The sequence below is a fragment of the Xiphophorus couchianus genome, chromosome 23 (genome assembly GCF_001444195.1).
Source record: "Xiphophorus couchianus chromosome 23, X_couchianus-1.0, whole genome shotgun sequence".
NCBI lineage: Eukaryota > Metazoa > Chordata > Actinopteri > Cyprinodontiformes > Poeciliidae > Xiphophorus > Xiphophorus couchianus.
The window spans coordinates 17,557,999-17,576,885 of NC_040250.1; the positions used below are offsets into that span (position 1 = coordinate 17,557,999).

At 37.1% G+C, this 18,887-nt stretch overlaps 1 long non-coding RNA gene across 1 annotated transcript; it reads right to left on the reverse strand.

Annotated features, from left to right (window-relative positions):
- Positions 1 to 1,860: 1,860 nt before the first annotated feature.
- LOC114139551 (uncharacterized) lies at positions 1,861 to 11,294 on the reverse strand. The gene is made up of 3 exons (XR_003594471.1): positions 11,017 to 11,294; positions 6,544 to 6,551; positions 1,861 to 1,871 (listed from the first exon to the last, which is right to left on the reverse strand). It is a non-coding gene; the product is annotated as an uncharacterized LOC114139551 (long non-coding RNA).
- Positions 11,295 to 18,887: the final 7,593 nt, after the last annotated feature.

The window sequence follows — 18,887 nt, forward strand, 5'->3', positions numbered from 1 at the left end:
GATCATTCTATTCTCTGCTTTCGAAGTCATATTTTTGATGGTGAATTTGAGCTCCTACCATCTGGAAAGTTATCCAGATGGCTACAGATGGATAAAACTGTGATCCTCAGGCCATTATTCAGATAAATATAAAATGTAGTTGGACTTGATTGTTTGTCATTTAGTCTGCTTGTTTTACACAGATGTTTATACAATTTATTTTTACTCTTTTGTCAATGCTGTAGCGTGATCGTCTCTGGATTTATATTTTTTCTCCTGTGGGGAAAGTAATAAATACTGATATACCGATAAATACAACAATGACTAAACAATGAATGAGTCCCAATGACTGAAATGCCTAGAAACTATTTTTAGCTAATTGATATTACTTTTTTACATTTTATCCTCACTTATTAAATGCAACAGTTTCTTTGAATAGATGGAAATGTTAATTTTTTTTTTTTACAGATGTCGTTGTGCCTCCTGTGAGCCTGTAATCTGTCACATCCAGCCTCCGTCTCTGAGCATTAGCGTGTGCAATCTCATCAGTTTCTTTCCCCCCATAAATAGTAACCATTCTTTCCCCTGCTATTTGAGCCCAGTCTGATTTGAACAAGGTTTCAGTAAAGCCACATTCTTCACATACAAATTTTTTTAAACCCTTTCAACACCAATGCCAACAGATTTTGCATGGGAAGCATTTTCATGTTCACTACCCAGGGACTGATTCAGCAATATTCTATCCACAGCTATTTCTTGCTGTGCTAGCTTTTGAGCACATTCTCAGAGAGACGGCAAGATTCTTAATCTAAATGATCATCCAAAGAAGCTATTACTGAAACAGAAAAGCTCTATAGTGAAATATTTTGGGTCCATCTACCATTAAAATGGGAATATGCAGTAAAATCTCTCTGGATTATCTAATTTCAGGCAGGTTTGACTTCCAATAATGATGGTAAAAATGTGATGTTTTATGACTATCATGGATCAAATATGCAACTAAAACAGTTGGTTTATCCTCTACATTGTTCTAAATTAGTTGATTTTCCTAATAACTGAGGTGTGGCCATGCTAAATTGAATCGTGAAGCTGCATCTGAATGAGATGCAGCTTAGTCTCTTAGCTTTTCACAATTTTGATCTTCATGCCTACACATACTAACAGAGAATCAGACCTCACTGACCATGGAAGAGCGACTAAAAGCCTTTTAAAATGTGGCAGAGAGTTACCTAAACAGCTAGAGCCTGAGAGAGACATGAAGAATGCAGGAGAACGTGTCATACTGCAGTTAGGGTCACCTCTCCTGTCCTCTGCTGCTGGGAATAATAAGTGTCAGAGGTAGTCCTGAATTTAAATCAAACCCATGCATGGGAACTTAATCACCACTTTAACGTTTTAAATAAAGTCATTATTGTGAGAGTTGTTCATTTTTTTCTGTGCATAAATGTGGAAAAGCACAGACCTGAGTTTGAAGGAAGGTCATACTATGCAGCTCATTGTGAGTTCAGAAATTATTCATTAAGACTGGAACGTTCTCATAAGGTAAATCACTTCAAAAAGTAGTTAAATATGAAATTATAGCTATAAATAAGAAGTAGTTTGTAATATATAAATAAAGAATACAGAATAAACGGTTTTTAACTGTTTGTGCTTCTTTTCAGAGCAGTATGAACTAAATTTACCTGCACCAGAAAACGTAGCTTCACCAAATGTAACATTTTCTTACGACTGTCTAAGTTCTTTGAGATATGTTGAAGTTGTAAAATAGATTAAAACCACCTTTTGAAAACACTTTCAACAATTTAATATTCATATCAAAACATCATAAGTACAGAGTTGGTTGTTAATTTTCCCTTTTGAACGAGGAGCCCTGACATCCACCAACACAGATGCTTAACTAAAAATAGTGGGAAAGAAAAAACTATACTTTGAAACTTTATCCACAAAGTTGAGATGTTGAATTAATGACAGAATGGACCAGCCAGTTGCATGTTTACTATGGATTTCTGAGCTAGAAATCTGCAAAGGTGGAGCTGTTTTTCAGTTCCTTTCTGCTTCTGTTTTGCCCTGCCTCTTTCACAAAGAGTCAAGGAAAACAAAAACGTCGGTGTGTAGTTGTTGCCCAGTGCTGGTGTCTAGCTGCACCGGTTGGTGCACAACAGATGGGCCACACCTGGCACATCACAGAGCAACACACACGCGCGCACACGCACAAACAATTTTGCCACACCTAAATATTTCAATTCATGAAAATAATTTTACTATCAAGTCTTAATATTTGACTAAATATGAAAAGCAATCATCAAGGGAACAAAATCATACAAGTAGGTCTCACTAGTTTGATCATAAATTAACTTTGACCTTCGTAAGTTTGCTTAAAATGACCTTTTTAAATGTTTTCCAGTTTAATTACGAAAGCCACACCAAGGCCTGATTATTACAGATCTCAAAAAGCAAGACATCATGCTCCAGCCTAAAGAAATGGAAGAATAGATGAGAAACAAAGTCATTGAAATCTATCAGCCTGGGAAATGTTTGCAAAGTCATTTGTGAGGCTGGGGCTCCAGTGAACATCAGTAAGAGCCATTATCCACAAATGGAGATTACATGGCATAGTGATGAACCTGAGTGGAAGGCTGAACAAAATTACTTTAAGAGTGCATCGAGGGGGTTACACAGTTGAACCCATAACACCATATAAGTCACTGCGGTGTTCACTTTCTTTAGTAAAGGTTGGTGTTCATGATTCAACAGTGAGAAAGAGGCTGGGAAAAAATTACATCTACGGAGAAACTCAGAAAGACTCATCCCAGATCTGCCAGAAAAAATCTTATCATCACCAAAACTTAGGGAACTATTTAAACACGATGGTAGTAGTGTGATGGTCTGGGCTGCTTTGCTGCTTCAGGTCTGACTTTGCTACAACTGATGGAATCATGAATTCTGCTCTGCATAAGAAAACACAAAATAAAATGACTGAAATTAAATGATTGAATTAAAACAATTGTGCAGAAAACAGTGGGCTAAAATCTATTCTCCCCAGAACTTTGCAATATTTAGCATAAATATTTTTCTCCAGGAAAAACAGGAGTCAAAGCAGTTGTTGTCCTGTAAAGGCTCAAAAAAACAAGAAATGGTTCTATGGTTTTAAATGTCCTCAAAGGAAAAAGGATACAGCTAAAGACCAAGTTAAGTGAAAAAATAATAACTTAGACATTCATCTAGCAACTAAAAATAGTTCAAGTTCAGTTTTGTCATGCAAAGACTGAAATAATAACAACTTAGGTTTATCTATAAAGTCAGTATTTGTCCACAGACTATGGAGGGAAACATACAAAAAGAGAAAATGAATAAAATCAAACTTGATCCCAGTTCTAATTCATTGCAGTCTCTGACTGCTAACATACGTTTCTATGAAACCAAACCCACCTGGTTGCATTGAGCGACTGGCTTGTTTGCTCCTCAGGAGCATGTGGGGACAGTGGGTAGTCCACACATGAATCTGGCTGTTATCCTTGCAGAAATCCCAGAGCGTTCACATGCCAACTTTTTTAGTTTTGTAAGGCAAAACTAAACCTTGCAGGTGAGCTCCAACATTCCTATCAGGAGTTTTTCAATTTGACCGACTTAAGTTGAAGTATTGTCCTGCAACATGTCAGTGGACACAAACATGTGTCCACTTACAGGCTATCTAAAAATACTTTTGTCCATTACTGTTTTTTTTTTAAGTAAACCCTTTACTGAACTGGATTTAGGAATAGCATGACAGGAGTTCGAAGAAATTTATTGTTGATGGAGGAAACAAATCCCTCACTGCTTCTGTAGTACAGAAATCATCGAGTCTGAGCCACTTACATGAATAAAGTGACTCATTGCACCGACACAGATTTCCCTGCACACCACACCCAAACAAGCTTTTGATAATAACTAGCACCAAAAAACAGAATCACCAGAGACCTTTGCTTCTACATCTCCAAGTTGAAAGAAAGCGAGTGATAAATATGGAGTTGTGGGAATGAAGCTGTCTCTCTACCTGCAGGGCATGGTGGGTGGTTGATTTGAATCACACACTTTAATGCCATCTGTGTTGCAGCTGTTGTTGTGAGTAGGCTGGATGTTAAGGCTGTTTACGTTTTTGCTGAATGCCAGGAAATGCAGTGATATCTCACTCCTTTTTTACCACATTTACAAATTGTGTCATTAGTTCTCGGTTTACACAGGAAATGGTGCAGCGTTATCATCCTCATTTACGTCCATTTGTGACCATCATATCACACCATTCAACCTTAGACTAAAAGCAAAAAAAATGTAGCAACAGTAATGTGTGATAAATCATAGAAGTACGTGAGTGTGTGCATCGAGTGTGGATTATGGTAACCTTAAGGTCGCACTCAATTTGTGCTGTGTTGGAAAATAATTTAGACAACTTGGATCCCCAATGAATCCCATCTTAGGGGTTGATATGTTGCATTAACCTCTGTATTGGTTTGCACAAGTTCAATAGTGCACAAACATTGTGTGTCAATAAAGCAAAACCAGGAAAGCAACATCTTGACTGATTATGAGTTAATAGCAATAACAACAAAAAATCCCTGCAAATATATCTGAATTGACTCTATGATATTCTCTATTGAAATGAATGAAATTTCTGATACATTTTTAAATGGGGGAAAGAGAAAAATGATTCTAATGTTTGGCGACAATTAAAACAGTCTTGTTTCCATTTTCCTAAGGCATGTCTGGTTCTGAATAATTTGATGAATCTGAACATAAACTGACTTGTACCAGACAGATTACGTATTTACTGAAAACAGAAAAAGATTTTTTTTAAAAACAACAATTTTCTAAACATCCAATGGTTTGGTGTAATATATAACTGTCAGGATTTAACCAGTTTTGTGTAGAAATAAATAAGTGAAACACTCCTCGAAGTGGTTTCAGTGTTAATAATAACTTTATGTTGCAGCAGTGAACACAGAAATGTCCCTTCTGAAGCTGAGATTTGAGCAGTGATCCAGCAGGATTTCCAAGAGGAGGAGAGCATCTATGAGAAGGTGAGTTGGAAGCTACATTTTTAAGGAGGCTGTCCTGGGCTTAGATAAGTACTTTTCCAGATATCTGGTAAATTATTCTGTAGCATCAGTAGAGATGATAGTGTGGGTGGAAGACCAAGTTGCACTTGGACTTTACCAGGAGCTCCAGTACAGAGGGAGACACGCACAGAAGCAGTTTCTAAAGATTACTGCAGGTTGATCTGGTCGAAAGGCGGGCATGAAACTCTGAAGGTTTCTCTCATGGAAAAGAAAAGTGAGAATCTAAAAGTGCTTTGCCAGAATGCAGCAGTGAGAGAGAGCAGATAACAGAACAACCAGAACCACGAGGCCAGGAGAATCTGATTACCACTCAAGTCGAACATAATTGAATTCTTGTCAGTGGAGATGAGATGAAAAACAAAGTCTCTGACATCCATCAGTCTGAAAAAGGTTACAAAGCCATTTCTGTGACTTTAGGACTCCAGGGAACCGCAGTAAGAGCTTTTATTCACAGATGGAGGAAACATCAAACACTGATGAACCTTCCATTGGATGGCTGGCCTACCAACATCACTCCAAGAAGGCATGAATAACTCAGAGGACATAAAGAAACATGATCATCAGCTAATGCACTGCAAGCTTCACTCGTCTCGGTTAGGGTCAGTGTTCAAGATTTAACAAAAAGAAAGATACTGGACTAAACAGCATGTAATGAAGACTTCAAAAGACCAGCAGTCAGACATGGTGGCGGTTGTGTGGATTGTCTGGGGCTGCTTTGTTTCTACACAAGTTGTCCAACCAAGCATTAGGTTTAGGGGGTTTAATGTCTGACATTAAAATTCATTTGGCAATCTGATACATTTCAGTGTGACAAAAAAGTGACAACAAAACATCAACCTCTTTCACAGCACTGTACTTGTTCTGCAGGCTCAAATCTTGTGGATTAAGTTGAACATTCCCATTGAATTTCATTGAGTCTGTTATACATTTGCAATATTATTCATGGAGCTACGTTCTGGATTAGTTGCATTAAAAGGAAAAGTAAACTGAATAGAAATCAAATCTCTGTACTGGATTGCTCACTTGCATATAGTTGGAGACAGATAGCTGCTGTTAAAAGAGATTATCCCACCTGGGTAATTGTCTCATCCAGAACCTTCAGGTATCATATCCCATCATGATAGCTGAGCTGGATCTGGGCTAGACTCTGTCAATGCATGAGAAATGGGACATATTCTAGACATTCAGCTAGACCATTACTGGGCCAGAAAACAGAGAAAGAGGCAAGCATGCACTACTGTCAACTTAGTACACACACTCAGCTAAATTAATCATATCTTACATGAATCAATGCGAGACTTTCCCAATTATTAGCTCAGACTGTGATATGTTACATTTATTCATGTAAAGTTACTGCTTGAATAAAAAAAAATACACTGTTTAGACTCAATGAAGCACAGACAAAAAAAAGGAAGCGGTCTTCTTCAAATGCATATTTGTTCCAGCTGGATCCAGATCAGCTGGATTTCACATCTAAAACTCATTTTAAAGAAAGGATAAGTTGGTATCTGTGTTTTAATGAAAGGTTTCTTCTATATCCTGCTCTTGCTCACACTTCCTGCTGGTTGGGAACAAATTACACACAGCACAGTCCACAAGGCCGACTGTGTTTCCAAGGTCTATCCACTGTTTACACGAGAAACACAGTTAATGTCTTCTAGAGAGGACACACAGGAGACACGAAAGGTGGATTTCACCTCTGCTTCCCTCGGAAAGTTCAGTCTGAGTTTCTGCCAGCTTCGCTTGTGAATCAAAATTTCTCAAAGTAAATAAATAAACAAGGGCAAAGGTGATAAATGCTGTGACATTATTTGGTGTTTCTGAACATGCACATCGCAGTGAGTTTTGAGTTTGATAAACTTGAACCTGAGCGAAGAATGACCACATTAGCAGACAGATATTAACACAGAGGAAAACTGACCTGATGTCATTGTGATATTTTTAGTTGTTTTCTTATTTTACTAAATCCTGTTTATATCCTGTTTTATTTATACTTCTTGAAGATGAACTGGTTATGTTATTACTAACTGCCTTTGTGCCAAGCAGTCCATTTTCTTCTTATTTATATTTTTCCTTCCAGTTCCTTGTCTCTCTTCCTGGAGGTTTCTTATCGATTCCTCCAATTTAATGTCCTTTGTCAATAAGTTGGATTCTCCTTGATCTTCCTACTGCTGAGGTGCCTTCCTTAATGATTTAATAAATAACTTGTTTCATCCAAGCCTGGATAGTTTCAACCATTCACTGTGACTCTGTAACACTTTGATTAAATATTCAAAGAAACCTCAAATCAGCATTCTCACCTAGCCTCATAAAAAGCATTTTAAGAATAAGATGAAACTGGGAAAAACTAAAGGATAATTTTAATGGCCTAAGCATTGGGTCCAAATCAACATACTTATTAAATCCTTACAGGTGTGCTGGTTTTAAACAGTATTTCATGCACACTGGCTCTTGTTTTCTTTCCCTTGGCAACATCTTTGAACTTATGGGCATAACCTGTATGAATCAGTTTATTTAGACAAATTATGGAAATAAATAATATACAGTTTAACTGAAATATGCATTTCTGAAATATAAAAAATAAGTACGAACCGGGCTTGTTCATATTAATCTTTCTGTTCAAAGTGTGTAAATATCACCAATATTTTTTTTAAAAAAAGCAATTAAACTAGACACTTCACTTCATTTTCCCTGTCCGTAATGAGTGGAAAGAGATGTTTAAAATACAACAGATACATTCAGGAGAAAGTAGAAATGCTGAAGAAAAATGTTTGTTGGAAGAACTCGTAAATAGGTCCCCTAAAAACAGAGGTTTTTAATCTTGATGTAGTTTTTATCCTAGGAAAATAAAGGTTAAATTAAATAAAAATAAAAATGCTAACGTTTTATTTTTCTCAGCAAGCGTTTGATTTCTTTTTCCTTTATAAAGTTTAGATCACTTGTTAATTCAGGATTAAAAAAAATAGAAAAAACATTAGTTTTAATGCCCCAGTCTATCCCAGCTGAGGCAGGATGGATGTTCAGTCCTGTTGCCTTACTTTGTCAGAGCAGATTTATGCCACAATAGCGGGGGGATGAAATCTTGCCGGTTCCATAATTGATTTTATTCAATTAAATGTGCAATAGATTGCTTGACAAGGGGAAGAGAAAGTGGAGGAAGAGGTCAGGGAACGACAACATTTACAGCAACTCAATGGAATAACTCAATGTTGTCTTATCTGAGGATCCACGGATCAAACAAAAACAGGTTTTGGGAATTCTTGTCCGATCTGGAGATGGTGTAAAAAACACAGCCTACTCTATTTATTAGTCCAATTTACTCTGACATACTGCAGATTTTGAGAATCAGTCAGGTTTATTTGTCTAAACATTTGTTTGAGAATGACAGCTAGTTCAAAGAAGTAGATAAGGACAAGTAAAATCATGCAAGGTGTAAGTTATATCAGAGCAACAGATCATAAAAAAAAGATCTTTTAATTACATTGGTGATTGAAATTATGTTTAAATTGAAGTTTTATAATCTCTCATTTAATTAACAAACAAAAAAGCTTTTATATTCATTGTTTTATTTGTTGTGTGTTGATAGGAGCTTATTCACCTGTCTAAAAGCATCTATTTTATCTTCTTCCAGACAATTTAAAAAGAGAGTGAACTCCTAACCCGCCACAAGGCAGGTTAAGAGTTCATCCTGTGTTTCCCTGGTGATCTAGCCAGGCTCAAAGAGATTCTCCTTTGTGATACAGAAAACTCAGACTTTCACTTCAACACAGCCAACTAAGCCATAAAACCTTGCCTCAGTGCATTGTCTGGATCGACGGCATCAGACAGTATTCCACATTTACCCAGCCAACTCTCAGTTATGAAGGTAATAATGTCTGATTGAGCCCAGGTGTCAGTATAGCAGCTCACTATCTGAAAATCTGCGAGGAAGCTTGCAGGTTGATGACGACTGTTTCATTGCAGTGAGAATCCACAAAAAGGCTACCTGATGGCGAAACAGAAGGGCAATTCATCACAAAGATGCCATCAGTGATTTCTAACTGCTGACAGAACAAGATTCATGAACTTCTTTGGGCAAAGGCAGCCAATATTATTACCTTAGAAATAAGAATGTCTTTGTTTATGACAATATTACAAAGCAGCAAAGTCACAGTAATGATTTACCACCAGATTCTCCTTGAGGCAGAAACTATAACCTAAACTAAAATGATATTTCTCATGTCAAAAGTTACATTTTTGCTTGTTTGTTTTGCTTTGCATTTTCCAGGAAACTCAGAACATCTCGGGTAATTGGTCAGTTCTAGACCACCATATATGCAGGAAACACAAATAAACACACACAATATAAAATATAAAATCTGCTTCTGGTGTTCTGTCTGAGGCCAAACAGCAGTGAGTCGGCATGAAAAAGACTTAAGGTGATTGCAGTAGGCAAACAGCAAATACAGCTAAGCCACAAAGCTTATCTTTACTGCAGCATCGAGCCTTTTATATGTGGTTTAGATTCTCTATTTACAAAAGAAAAAGTCTGAAAACAAAAAGAAAGAACTACACCACCAATATAACTATATTAATATTAAATTAATAGTTAATTATCTGTGACAGACTGCCAACCTGTCCAGGGTGAGCCCGCCTCTCGCCTGGAACGTTAGCTGGAGATACACACCAGCACCTCCCGACCCCACTAAGGGTGGTAGAAAATGGATGGATGGATAGTCAATTGTAATAATGAATCATAATTATAATAAATGATCATAAAAAACCTAAAATAAAATTAAACTATGACTAAGATGTGAGATTTTGTGGAGGACAATTCTTCCAAACATGTAGAAATACTGATAATTTGTTTGTTTGTTTTTTGTTTTTTTTATCACCAATTAGCGAATGGGATACTTTAACCACCAAATGTCCCAGTTTCAAATAACTTTAAACAACAGTTTTATTTTCCAGGAACCTGAACATCAGAGTCGTGCTCATTATGGCTAAAATCTTTTTGTACTATTTTCAAACTGAATGCAATGAATCCAATTAAAACCTGTCTTCCATTGCAGAAGCGTTGCTGCTTTGTAAAACTATTAAAAGTAGGAGGGGGCATAGTCTCATGTTGGTTACATGAAAACGATACTTTAAGTATCTTTTGAAATACTTTCTGTCTTTTAAAATACATTAAGTATTGTAAATGTCTGCACTATGTAAATATATTTAATTGGAAAGGATTTTAAACAAACTACCAAAATCTCAATATCTTGTTCAGTTGAGGAGTGTCAACAGAAAAAAGATTTATTGCTCACATTATGTGAGCAATAAATCTATAAACAATGACTCTCTCACAGTACTTATATGATTTAAATATGTATTTTTCTCCTGGCTACTTGTCATTTTAGCACATCAGATGACAACAGAAAGATCTCCAGTTGACATTATAACCCTGCACTTAGATTTTTTATTATTCTACAGAGGTTACACTCTGCAAAAGAATTGCCTTTAAAGTCCAAGAAATTTTGATACATTCACATATTTGTAGTAGCTAAAGCCTGAAGGACACACTCATCAAGCAGATGGCAGCATGGGAGCAGCTACATGACTGTTTTTCCAATTTTCAAATTGGTCAACAACAAAAAATCCTGGGGACCTATAATTGCTTACATTTATATTTATTTATAAATTTTTTTTTCATCACATCCAGTTTAGTTTCCAGAAATGACTTTGGTGTGCACCGAAAGGAAAAATACATGGTTGAATTTGTCATGATTCCAGCCCTTCAGCTCTGCCTCGGCTGTGCTGATTGCTCATTGCCCTCACCTGCACTGAGCTGGGCCCTATTTAAACAGCTGCTCATCACCAGCTCAGCGTGAGATCGTCTGTTGCCACTGTCACAGCTTTCAAGACTTGTCTCATGTTTCAAAGTGTTTTCTGGTTTCTGATCCTGCCTGTTTTTGACCACAGATTTTTGCCTAATCCTTCTGCTGTTGAAAGTCCTGTTGCTGAACCCTGCCTGTCTCTGACCCTGCCTCCTGCCTTCTGGATTCTGGATTTTCATTGCCTGAGACCCTCCCGTGCTTGACCCTGGACCGTTTCACGACTCAGCCTCTGGTTGGTGGATTTTGTCCCTGTCGTCTGTTTGTCCCCTGAGACCCCCACAGATCTCCCTTTGCCCATTCACCCCCCCGGCTCCTGGACTCCTGACCCCTGTGGATTCCTTGTCCCTGACCCACTAGTGTGACCACACCCTTCTACACCATTTACTTTTGTAATAAAACTTTTTGGTTAACCATCCTCTTGTTCTGGCTGATTCTGCTTTTAACATTACAGAATTGAGATATTTCCACAAAGTTTAGCTTATTTTATAAATGTATTTGAATGTAAACGGTGCAAAACAGATTTTTCACTGGGTTTCATATGATGTACCAATTATTCTTGCTGGATAATTTAACATTAAAGTAAATTATCATCAAGAAACTCTGCCCTAGGGTAGCTCTATTGCTGTGTGTGTGTTGATTTATTATAGAATGGATTTTAAGTGTGAATGTAATATGATTGTTAAGGTCTTTGGATAATGCAGGAGCCAGTGACTATAACCCATACATTTAAAGTTTATTTTATCTTATCTAAGCTATCTTGTTAACTGAGAAATATTTCTGTAGAGGAAACACACCTCAACCTGTTGTAAAGGTCAGATTAATCTCAGTTATCTGGGGAGAAGTCCTCACTGAAGAGTCAAGCGAAAGGGTAAATGATATATAAAGCAACCCAGGAAACAGGATTTCAAAATGTCTAACTTAAAACATCTTACTTGGGTGCAAAACTACTTACAGTTTCGGAGGAAATGTTTAAAGACCAACACAATCAAATCTTTTTGATTACACTTTCATCAGACTCATGCTTCAGTTTCTGCCTCTCCAGAAAAAAACTGTCTTACTGTAAGGAACAGCAAAAAAGAAAAGACCGTGAAAGAATAAGCGCTCTGTCTGCAATTTAACTTTCCCAGAAACCTTTTCAACAAAACTTGTCAGCATTGTATAAAAAGCACTTGATGTTTTGAATCTTTTGAATGCATTACTATTTCACTGCTCTCAGTTGTTTTCTCTGAAGTGTAGGATAGTCTTACTGTAGAGTGAAGCGTGCATCTTTTCTCAGCTGGGTAAACTTCAATCCCATCCAACCTTTATTTCTCTGACAAAGAAATTTGGTGAACACAATGAGTGTTATCAGAGCATATGGTCTGGAACATTGTATTCTACTGTTGCACAGCTTCAGTTATTACAACTGAAAACCAGCGATCAGGCCCGAAACCTGGGAGTAGTGATGGACTCTGACCTGAGCCTCCAGAGCCACATAAAGACAGTTACAAAGTCGGCCTTCTATCACCTGAAGAATATTTCCAGAATTACAGGACTAATGTCTCAGCCAGATCTAGAGAAACTCATCCACGCGTTCATCTTCAGTCGTATTGATTATTGCAACAGCGTCTTCACAGGTCTGTCCAACAAATCAATCAAACAGCTGCAGCTGATCCAGAATGCTGCTGCTCGCGTTCTCACTAAAACCAGGAAGATAGAGCACATAACACCAGTTTTAAAGTCCCTCCACTGGCTCCCTGTAGCTCAAAGAATAGACTTTAAAATACTGTTGTTAGTTTATAAATCACTGAACGGCTCAGCACCACAATACATTAAAGATCTGCTTTTATTGTATCAACCTTCCAGACCTCTCAGGTCTTCCGGTTCTGGTCTGCTCTGCATCCCCAGAACCAGAACCAAACGAGGAGAAGCAGCTTTCAGCATCTATGCACCACAAATTTGGAACAAACTTCCAGAAAACTGTAAAACAGCTGAAACACTGACTTCTTTTAAATCTCAACTAAAAACCCACCTGTTTAGAACTGTATTTGAATTGTAATCAATTACAAATTTAAAAATGGCGAGTGACTGAGGGTCACTGCGCGCACAGAAAACCCTGTCAATTCTAGACTCTAACAGGTAAAATATTGCACGAAATCCGTGGAGGACGGCGGAGTCCTCGCGCAAAATTCCGTGGTTAGGTGGACGGAGCCTGGTGCCTTCCTGTTCAGGGAGACGGGGCCCGACGAATACCCGTTGCAAAAAAGGACGACGGAGTCCTGCGAGAACAGGCGCTTAAATTCCGTGACAAAATCATAAAGATGGGGAACGGGATAAAAAATGCATTACATGCAGGGTCAAAAGATGCAATAAGATCATGGGTAACTAAACATTACATAGGATTGGGGACTGGAAAAATGGCGAGTGACTGAGGGTCACTGCGCGCACAGAAAACCCTGTCAATTCTAGACTCTAACGGGTAAAAATATTGCACGAAATCCGTGGAGGACGGCGGAGTCCTCGCGCAAAATTCCGTGGTTAGGTGGACGGAGCCTGGTGCCTTCCTGTTCAGGGAGACGGGGCCCGACGAATACCCGTTGAAAAAAAGGACGACGGAGTCCTGCGAGAACAGGCGCTTAAATTCCGTGACAAAATTGTATTTGAAATGTAATCAATTACAAATTTATGGATGGAACTTGACTTAATGCTTTGTTTTGATTATTGATTCTATATTGCATTGTGTTTCTGTGTTTGTAATGATGTAAAGCACTTTGAAATGTCTTGCTGCTGAAATGTGCTATACAAATAAAATTTGATTGATTGATATGGTCCATCAAATTATTCATTGGCTCGCAGACAGTGCATTTGTTTATACCTCAGTTCTGTATAAACGATCACTTCATTGCAATTGGTCCTAACAGTTTAAAGCATTTTCTCCAACAACATGCAACATCCACTTCACACTTGTTGGAAAATCCAATAAATCACATTTTCTTTATAATTAAACATAAGTTCAGTTAGGGTTGAGTTGTACTAGATATTTTGTCACTAAGATTAGACTGAAATATGTTGGATTTTGAATAGAAGATGTTTTTGTTTTAAATAGTGGTGAAGCCCTATTTTACTGCTCTGTCATGGACGTGGCATCACCTCTGCTCATAATATTTATAGTTCTTGACCACTTACAGCAAGGATAGAAAAAAGAACATGTTTAATACATATATTTGATTCAAATTGTATTTAAAGAGAAATTGAAATTATCTTAAATTAGTAAAGACAGTTACTAATTGTTACCATAAAAAGAGATATGTGTATTTTATTCTATTTACAAGCAAAATCTGCTTGTTTTTTCCCTTCTTATGAGCTGCTCTGAATATACTACTCATACTGCCTGAAGGACAAGATAACATTAAGTGGAACATTGTATTCTACTGTTGAACAAGCTGTACGGATGAGTGTGGAAAACAAACCCTGGGGACTTCAGAAAGATGACTTAATTACCGGTACTCCTCACATTGTTTTACTTTGGAGTCCATTTAAAGTTATGAGATACATCCATACCTAATCTTTGAAACCAGATTAAGGCGAATAGGTTGTTCAGGACGTTGTTTATGCCCCACAAGCAGAGAAATTACATGACTTATTTTTTCAAGAACATAGAGAAAAAAGGAATTAATAAAATAATCTAATTCAACATCTCCCAGCTAATTACCAAACTTCTAACACCTGGATTGTATTTTGACGGAAGGTTTTTGGAACCAGTTGATGGCATTTTTATAAGAGATTAGATTAAACATATCTCTTCGTGCACTGATTGAAAACAAAGTTCTTAAGATTTAATTGTTTAGTCAGATAGCAAACAGTGACTTACATGAAAATCCTTAACATTTATTTATTTTGAGTTCAAATTTCACTCAGATCAACGTTGGTTAGTGATTAGTTGACTCCCCAGGGCAATGGCTGCCCTGAATTTTATTTATTATCAGAATAAAGACAGCTAAATACCAAGTCATCATTCATTTTCCTTAAACTTTTCTATATAATTGCTCACTATTTTTATTGGTTTATTGCTAAAATCCCAGTAGATTTTAATGTTATGATCAGATGATATGAGTACTTTACTAATGTGTGTGAATGTGTGGTTATAATTTCCATGTATTAAACCATCTAATCCAAATCTGATTACATTCTAAACCTTTAAAAAAAAATCACGTTCACAGTGGTTCAAATTTTGAGACAGTATTGATTGTAGACGGTAGAAATATGTTATGGTCTGACTACTTTTTAGTCTGTCATAAAAGTCTAAAACTGTTCATCTAATCTGAGGTCATCAAAACAGTTTTCTAACACAGGCAACATTCTACTAACTCATAACCTCTCTGCAGAAACATTATGTTTATTAGTTTTGTTGGTCTTCATGTTTCATTCCCTTTGTGATATTATGTGCTTTTCAGCACATAATCCACACACATAGTTTTGCACAGTATTTTTTGAGAGGCCACTCGAACTTCCATCCATGTTGGGAAATATTACACATATTCCCACATTTTTCAGTGGTCAGAATAAATCCTCACAATCCTCTCACCTGCCTTTGAGTAAAAAAAACAACAACATAGTTCTGGCTTTATCTTAGCAATTATATAACCTGAACCATTTCTCACAAATCTTTGCTAAGCGTCACCTTCTGGCAGAAACACCAGGCTTCTTTGACACAATAAACATGAAGTCATATTTAGATTGTGGAAACAGAAGAACTTCACAAAACATGCAGTGAAAGCTTGAATCGGCTCAAAACGAGAAAGACAACATGTCGAATTTCCGAAGAACATGCAATTTATTTTATTAGAGGTGTGTGTGGCCCTGATTCAGGCTAAATAGATTCATTGTGTTCTTCCTGATGCCTCACACTTGGTCTTTGGCAACCCACAATGGAGGTTACACAAGAGATCTGTTTTGTAATGTAATGATAAATCCTTTAAAACAGGATTCTTTTAGTTCAAGATATAACATTTGAAATCTTTCATCACTTTCTCACCAAACCTAATAATCCTCACACAGTTTCCCATTTTATTATCTCTCCTTCTTTGATTTATGTCTCTTGCTAGAGTGTATTTGTCCTTTGTGGCTGTTCAGTAAATGCACTGTTACCGTTTTATTGTTGCCTCACTGTTTTTATTGCATCTCATTCTTTTTCATAGCAGTATATTTTCTTGTTTTAGGTCAAATAAAGAGGTTGCAAAGAGCGCAATTGGAAGAAAAATGATCACTATTCCACACACCGCTTCCCTTGCTGTGTTATTATTCTGAGGTTATTACCTTCAGTCAATTCTGCTGCAGGTAACAAAATAAATCAAAAACTGCTTTGAGTTTCTACAGTTCTAAAACTCATCTATAATAATTGGTGTGTTCAATCAGTGTTCCCCTTTAAACTACATGTGGAGTGTTATAATCAGACTCCTCTTAACTGATTTAGTTCTGAGCAGTGATAAAATTATGATTGAGATTCCAGTACTTCATATGTTGAAGTGTAAATGCTCAGGCCTTACTAAAGTGATTTTTTTTCTCTACTGCTCAAGTGCTGTTATATCATCCAGTGCCTGTGAGAAGAGAGCGCTCTTCGTTCAAACGGATCAGAGGCCAGACCACAGGCGTTTGATCTTTAAAGGTCAAGTGGATGTGTCTGCTTATCTCACTCACTTCATCTAAATTCAAAGAAAACAGTGGCTCTAAAAGAATTTAAAAAAAAAGACAATGTGTGTGAGTTAAACTCCAAAAAGAGGAATGTTTAGAAATATGTAGAAAGAAGAACAAAAAACAAGATACTTAATGAGAAAAGGTTTTGCTAGTCAGAAAGAAGAATTTAGTTTGTGTTTTGGAACGTGAAATAACACAAAGATCATAACTAAAATCCATATCAGTCACAATCTGATTGGGATGCTGCCTACCGTCCTATTTGCAAATGAAGACAGGTTGCAACTGCTGCTACTGTCTGCGATTTCCAGTGCAGATATGCAAACAGGCAGATGGAGGCAGATATGTTCAGATGCTGTTTTTGGGTCCCTCTGTTCCTGTTGTTGACAGATATTTGGCAGCTCTTGGCTTGACGGGGAGTTTAATACATTTAGCCAAAAAAAAAAAAAAAAAAAAAAGAGACAGATCCAGATGTCACAAGAGAGGATGTTTTCCAGCCTGGACTGAAATATTTTTCTCTTGATGGAAATTGCTTTTTTATGCTTGTCTAAAGAAAATTATATAACTAGTATTAATGTTTCTCCAACAGCTGGGGTGACAGCAGGCACATTTCATTTAACTATTAACATTTTAGTTAATAATTCTCAATGGAAACTCTGTTGTGTCTTTGCATGTCATGAAAAATTTAACATGACCTTCCAATAGGTTGAAAAAATAAAGTTAGAAAATTGACAGGTTTATGTTTTCGGCCAAAATCTAATTTAAATTGTATGCATGTGATCTTTTGAGTGTTGATCTAGCTGACAGATTAGTAGCTACTCTTAGAGCCATCTGCTCACTCAAGATGTTTTTTAAAAGGAAATAAGAAGGGCCCACATTTAAGGTCCTTTTAACCAGATGAACACTGTGTCTGTCAGTGTGATTCACATTTTTCCACTTCATCATAAACTTCATCCGCAAACTTCTCTGGATTAGATTGAATTTGCTCGATCACCTTCCTACTTAGTAGCAGAATTACTGCATGATGGGTGTTTTAACTTCCACTTTAACCCCATGGAAGAGCCACAGTGACTTCCCACTCTCACAAGGCTGCAAACAGCTTTTTCTACAATTAACTCATTAGGGACACAGGAACGAAAGCTACTTTGATCCCTTCCAAAATAATTCTTCAGTTTTGGTTTTGTGACAAAATGGTGTGAAGATAAATAGTCCCCAAGAACTTTATACATTTTTATTTCCAGCTCCTGTGGAGCCAATGTCTCACCAGTCAACCTCACTACATGCTACTGACTTGTGCTTCATTAAAGTGCTTCATTAAAGTACTTCAAAATCCTCCATTTTCTGTAACAAAATGTGTAAAAGTTTAATTATTATCAGGATAACAACTGTAAAAGCCATTGAGAAAGCTTTGTTTCAATCATGAGTGCAGGCAGCTACCCACATTATTAATTGGAGATTAACAGTGTGGGTGTCGAAACTAGCAGTAATAATAATGTCTTACAAACCCATGCAGTGGTTTGAATGTGGTGAAGAAAGTGGAAATGAGAAGAGGAGCGGGGATGGGATGTTGCCACTGAAGATCCCACTGGGAGTCAGTTTCAATCTGCAACCCTCCACACAATCTTGTGTGAAACTACAGACTAAAGAGCTGCCTTCGCTGATACATCTGCTTATTGCCTCACTAAATAACTGATTGTTTTCAACTATACTCACAATCTCTCCTCTCCTTCGCAAATGGCCTGCTAATCCCCCCATCTCTACCTTCCTCTGCCTGTGTGGGATGAAGCACAATGAGCAAGCCGAATCTATTTTAATTGACACTTTCCTCCTGCACTGTGGCCCAGCTGTGTGCGGCAAGCAATAGATGAAGGACATACCTGGCTAGATTTCCAATGAGGAATGAACACTTGCTTAATAGATTGAGATTAAGTGCGAGTATCTCTGAGTGTATGTGAATATCTTCACTTGGCCTGACTTCAGATGAGCACTGGCAGAAAAACAACTTGTGGGATGAAGTCTGTTTATAGACTTTTCTCTCCTTTATTGAGCAGTTGAGTAGGCAGAAGTTTTCACATATAAAAGCTGATTTTGTTTTTGAAATTATTATTAATAATTTGTTCATTTGTTAATGAACTGTCAAAGGTTTACAACTTCTCTTTCCTTGATTAACTCAGCGAGAATTGAGTTTCCATAGCAAAATAACAGATGAATTGTAGGGCAACAAATAGTTTCATACTTTTAATTTGGGAAAAAAAAAATAATCGGAGAAACCATTCAAAACTAA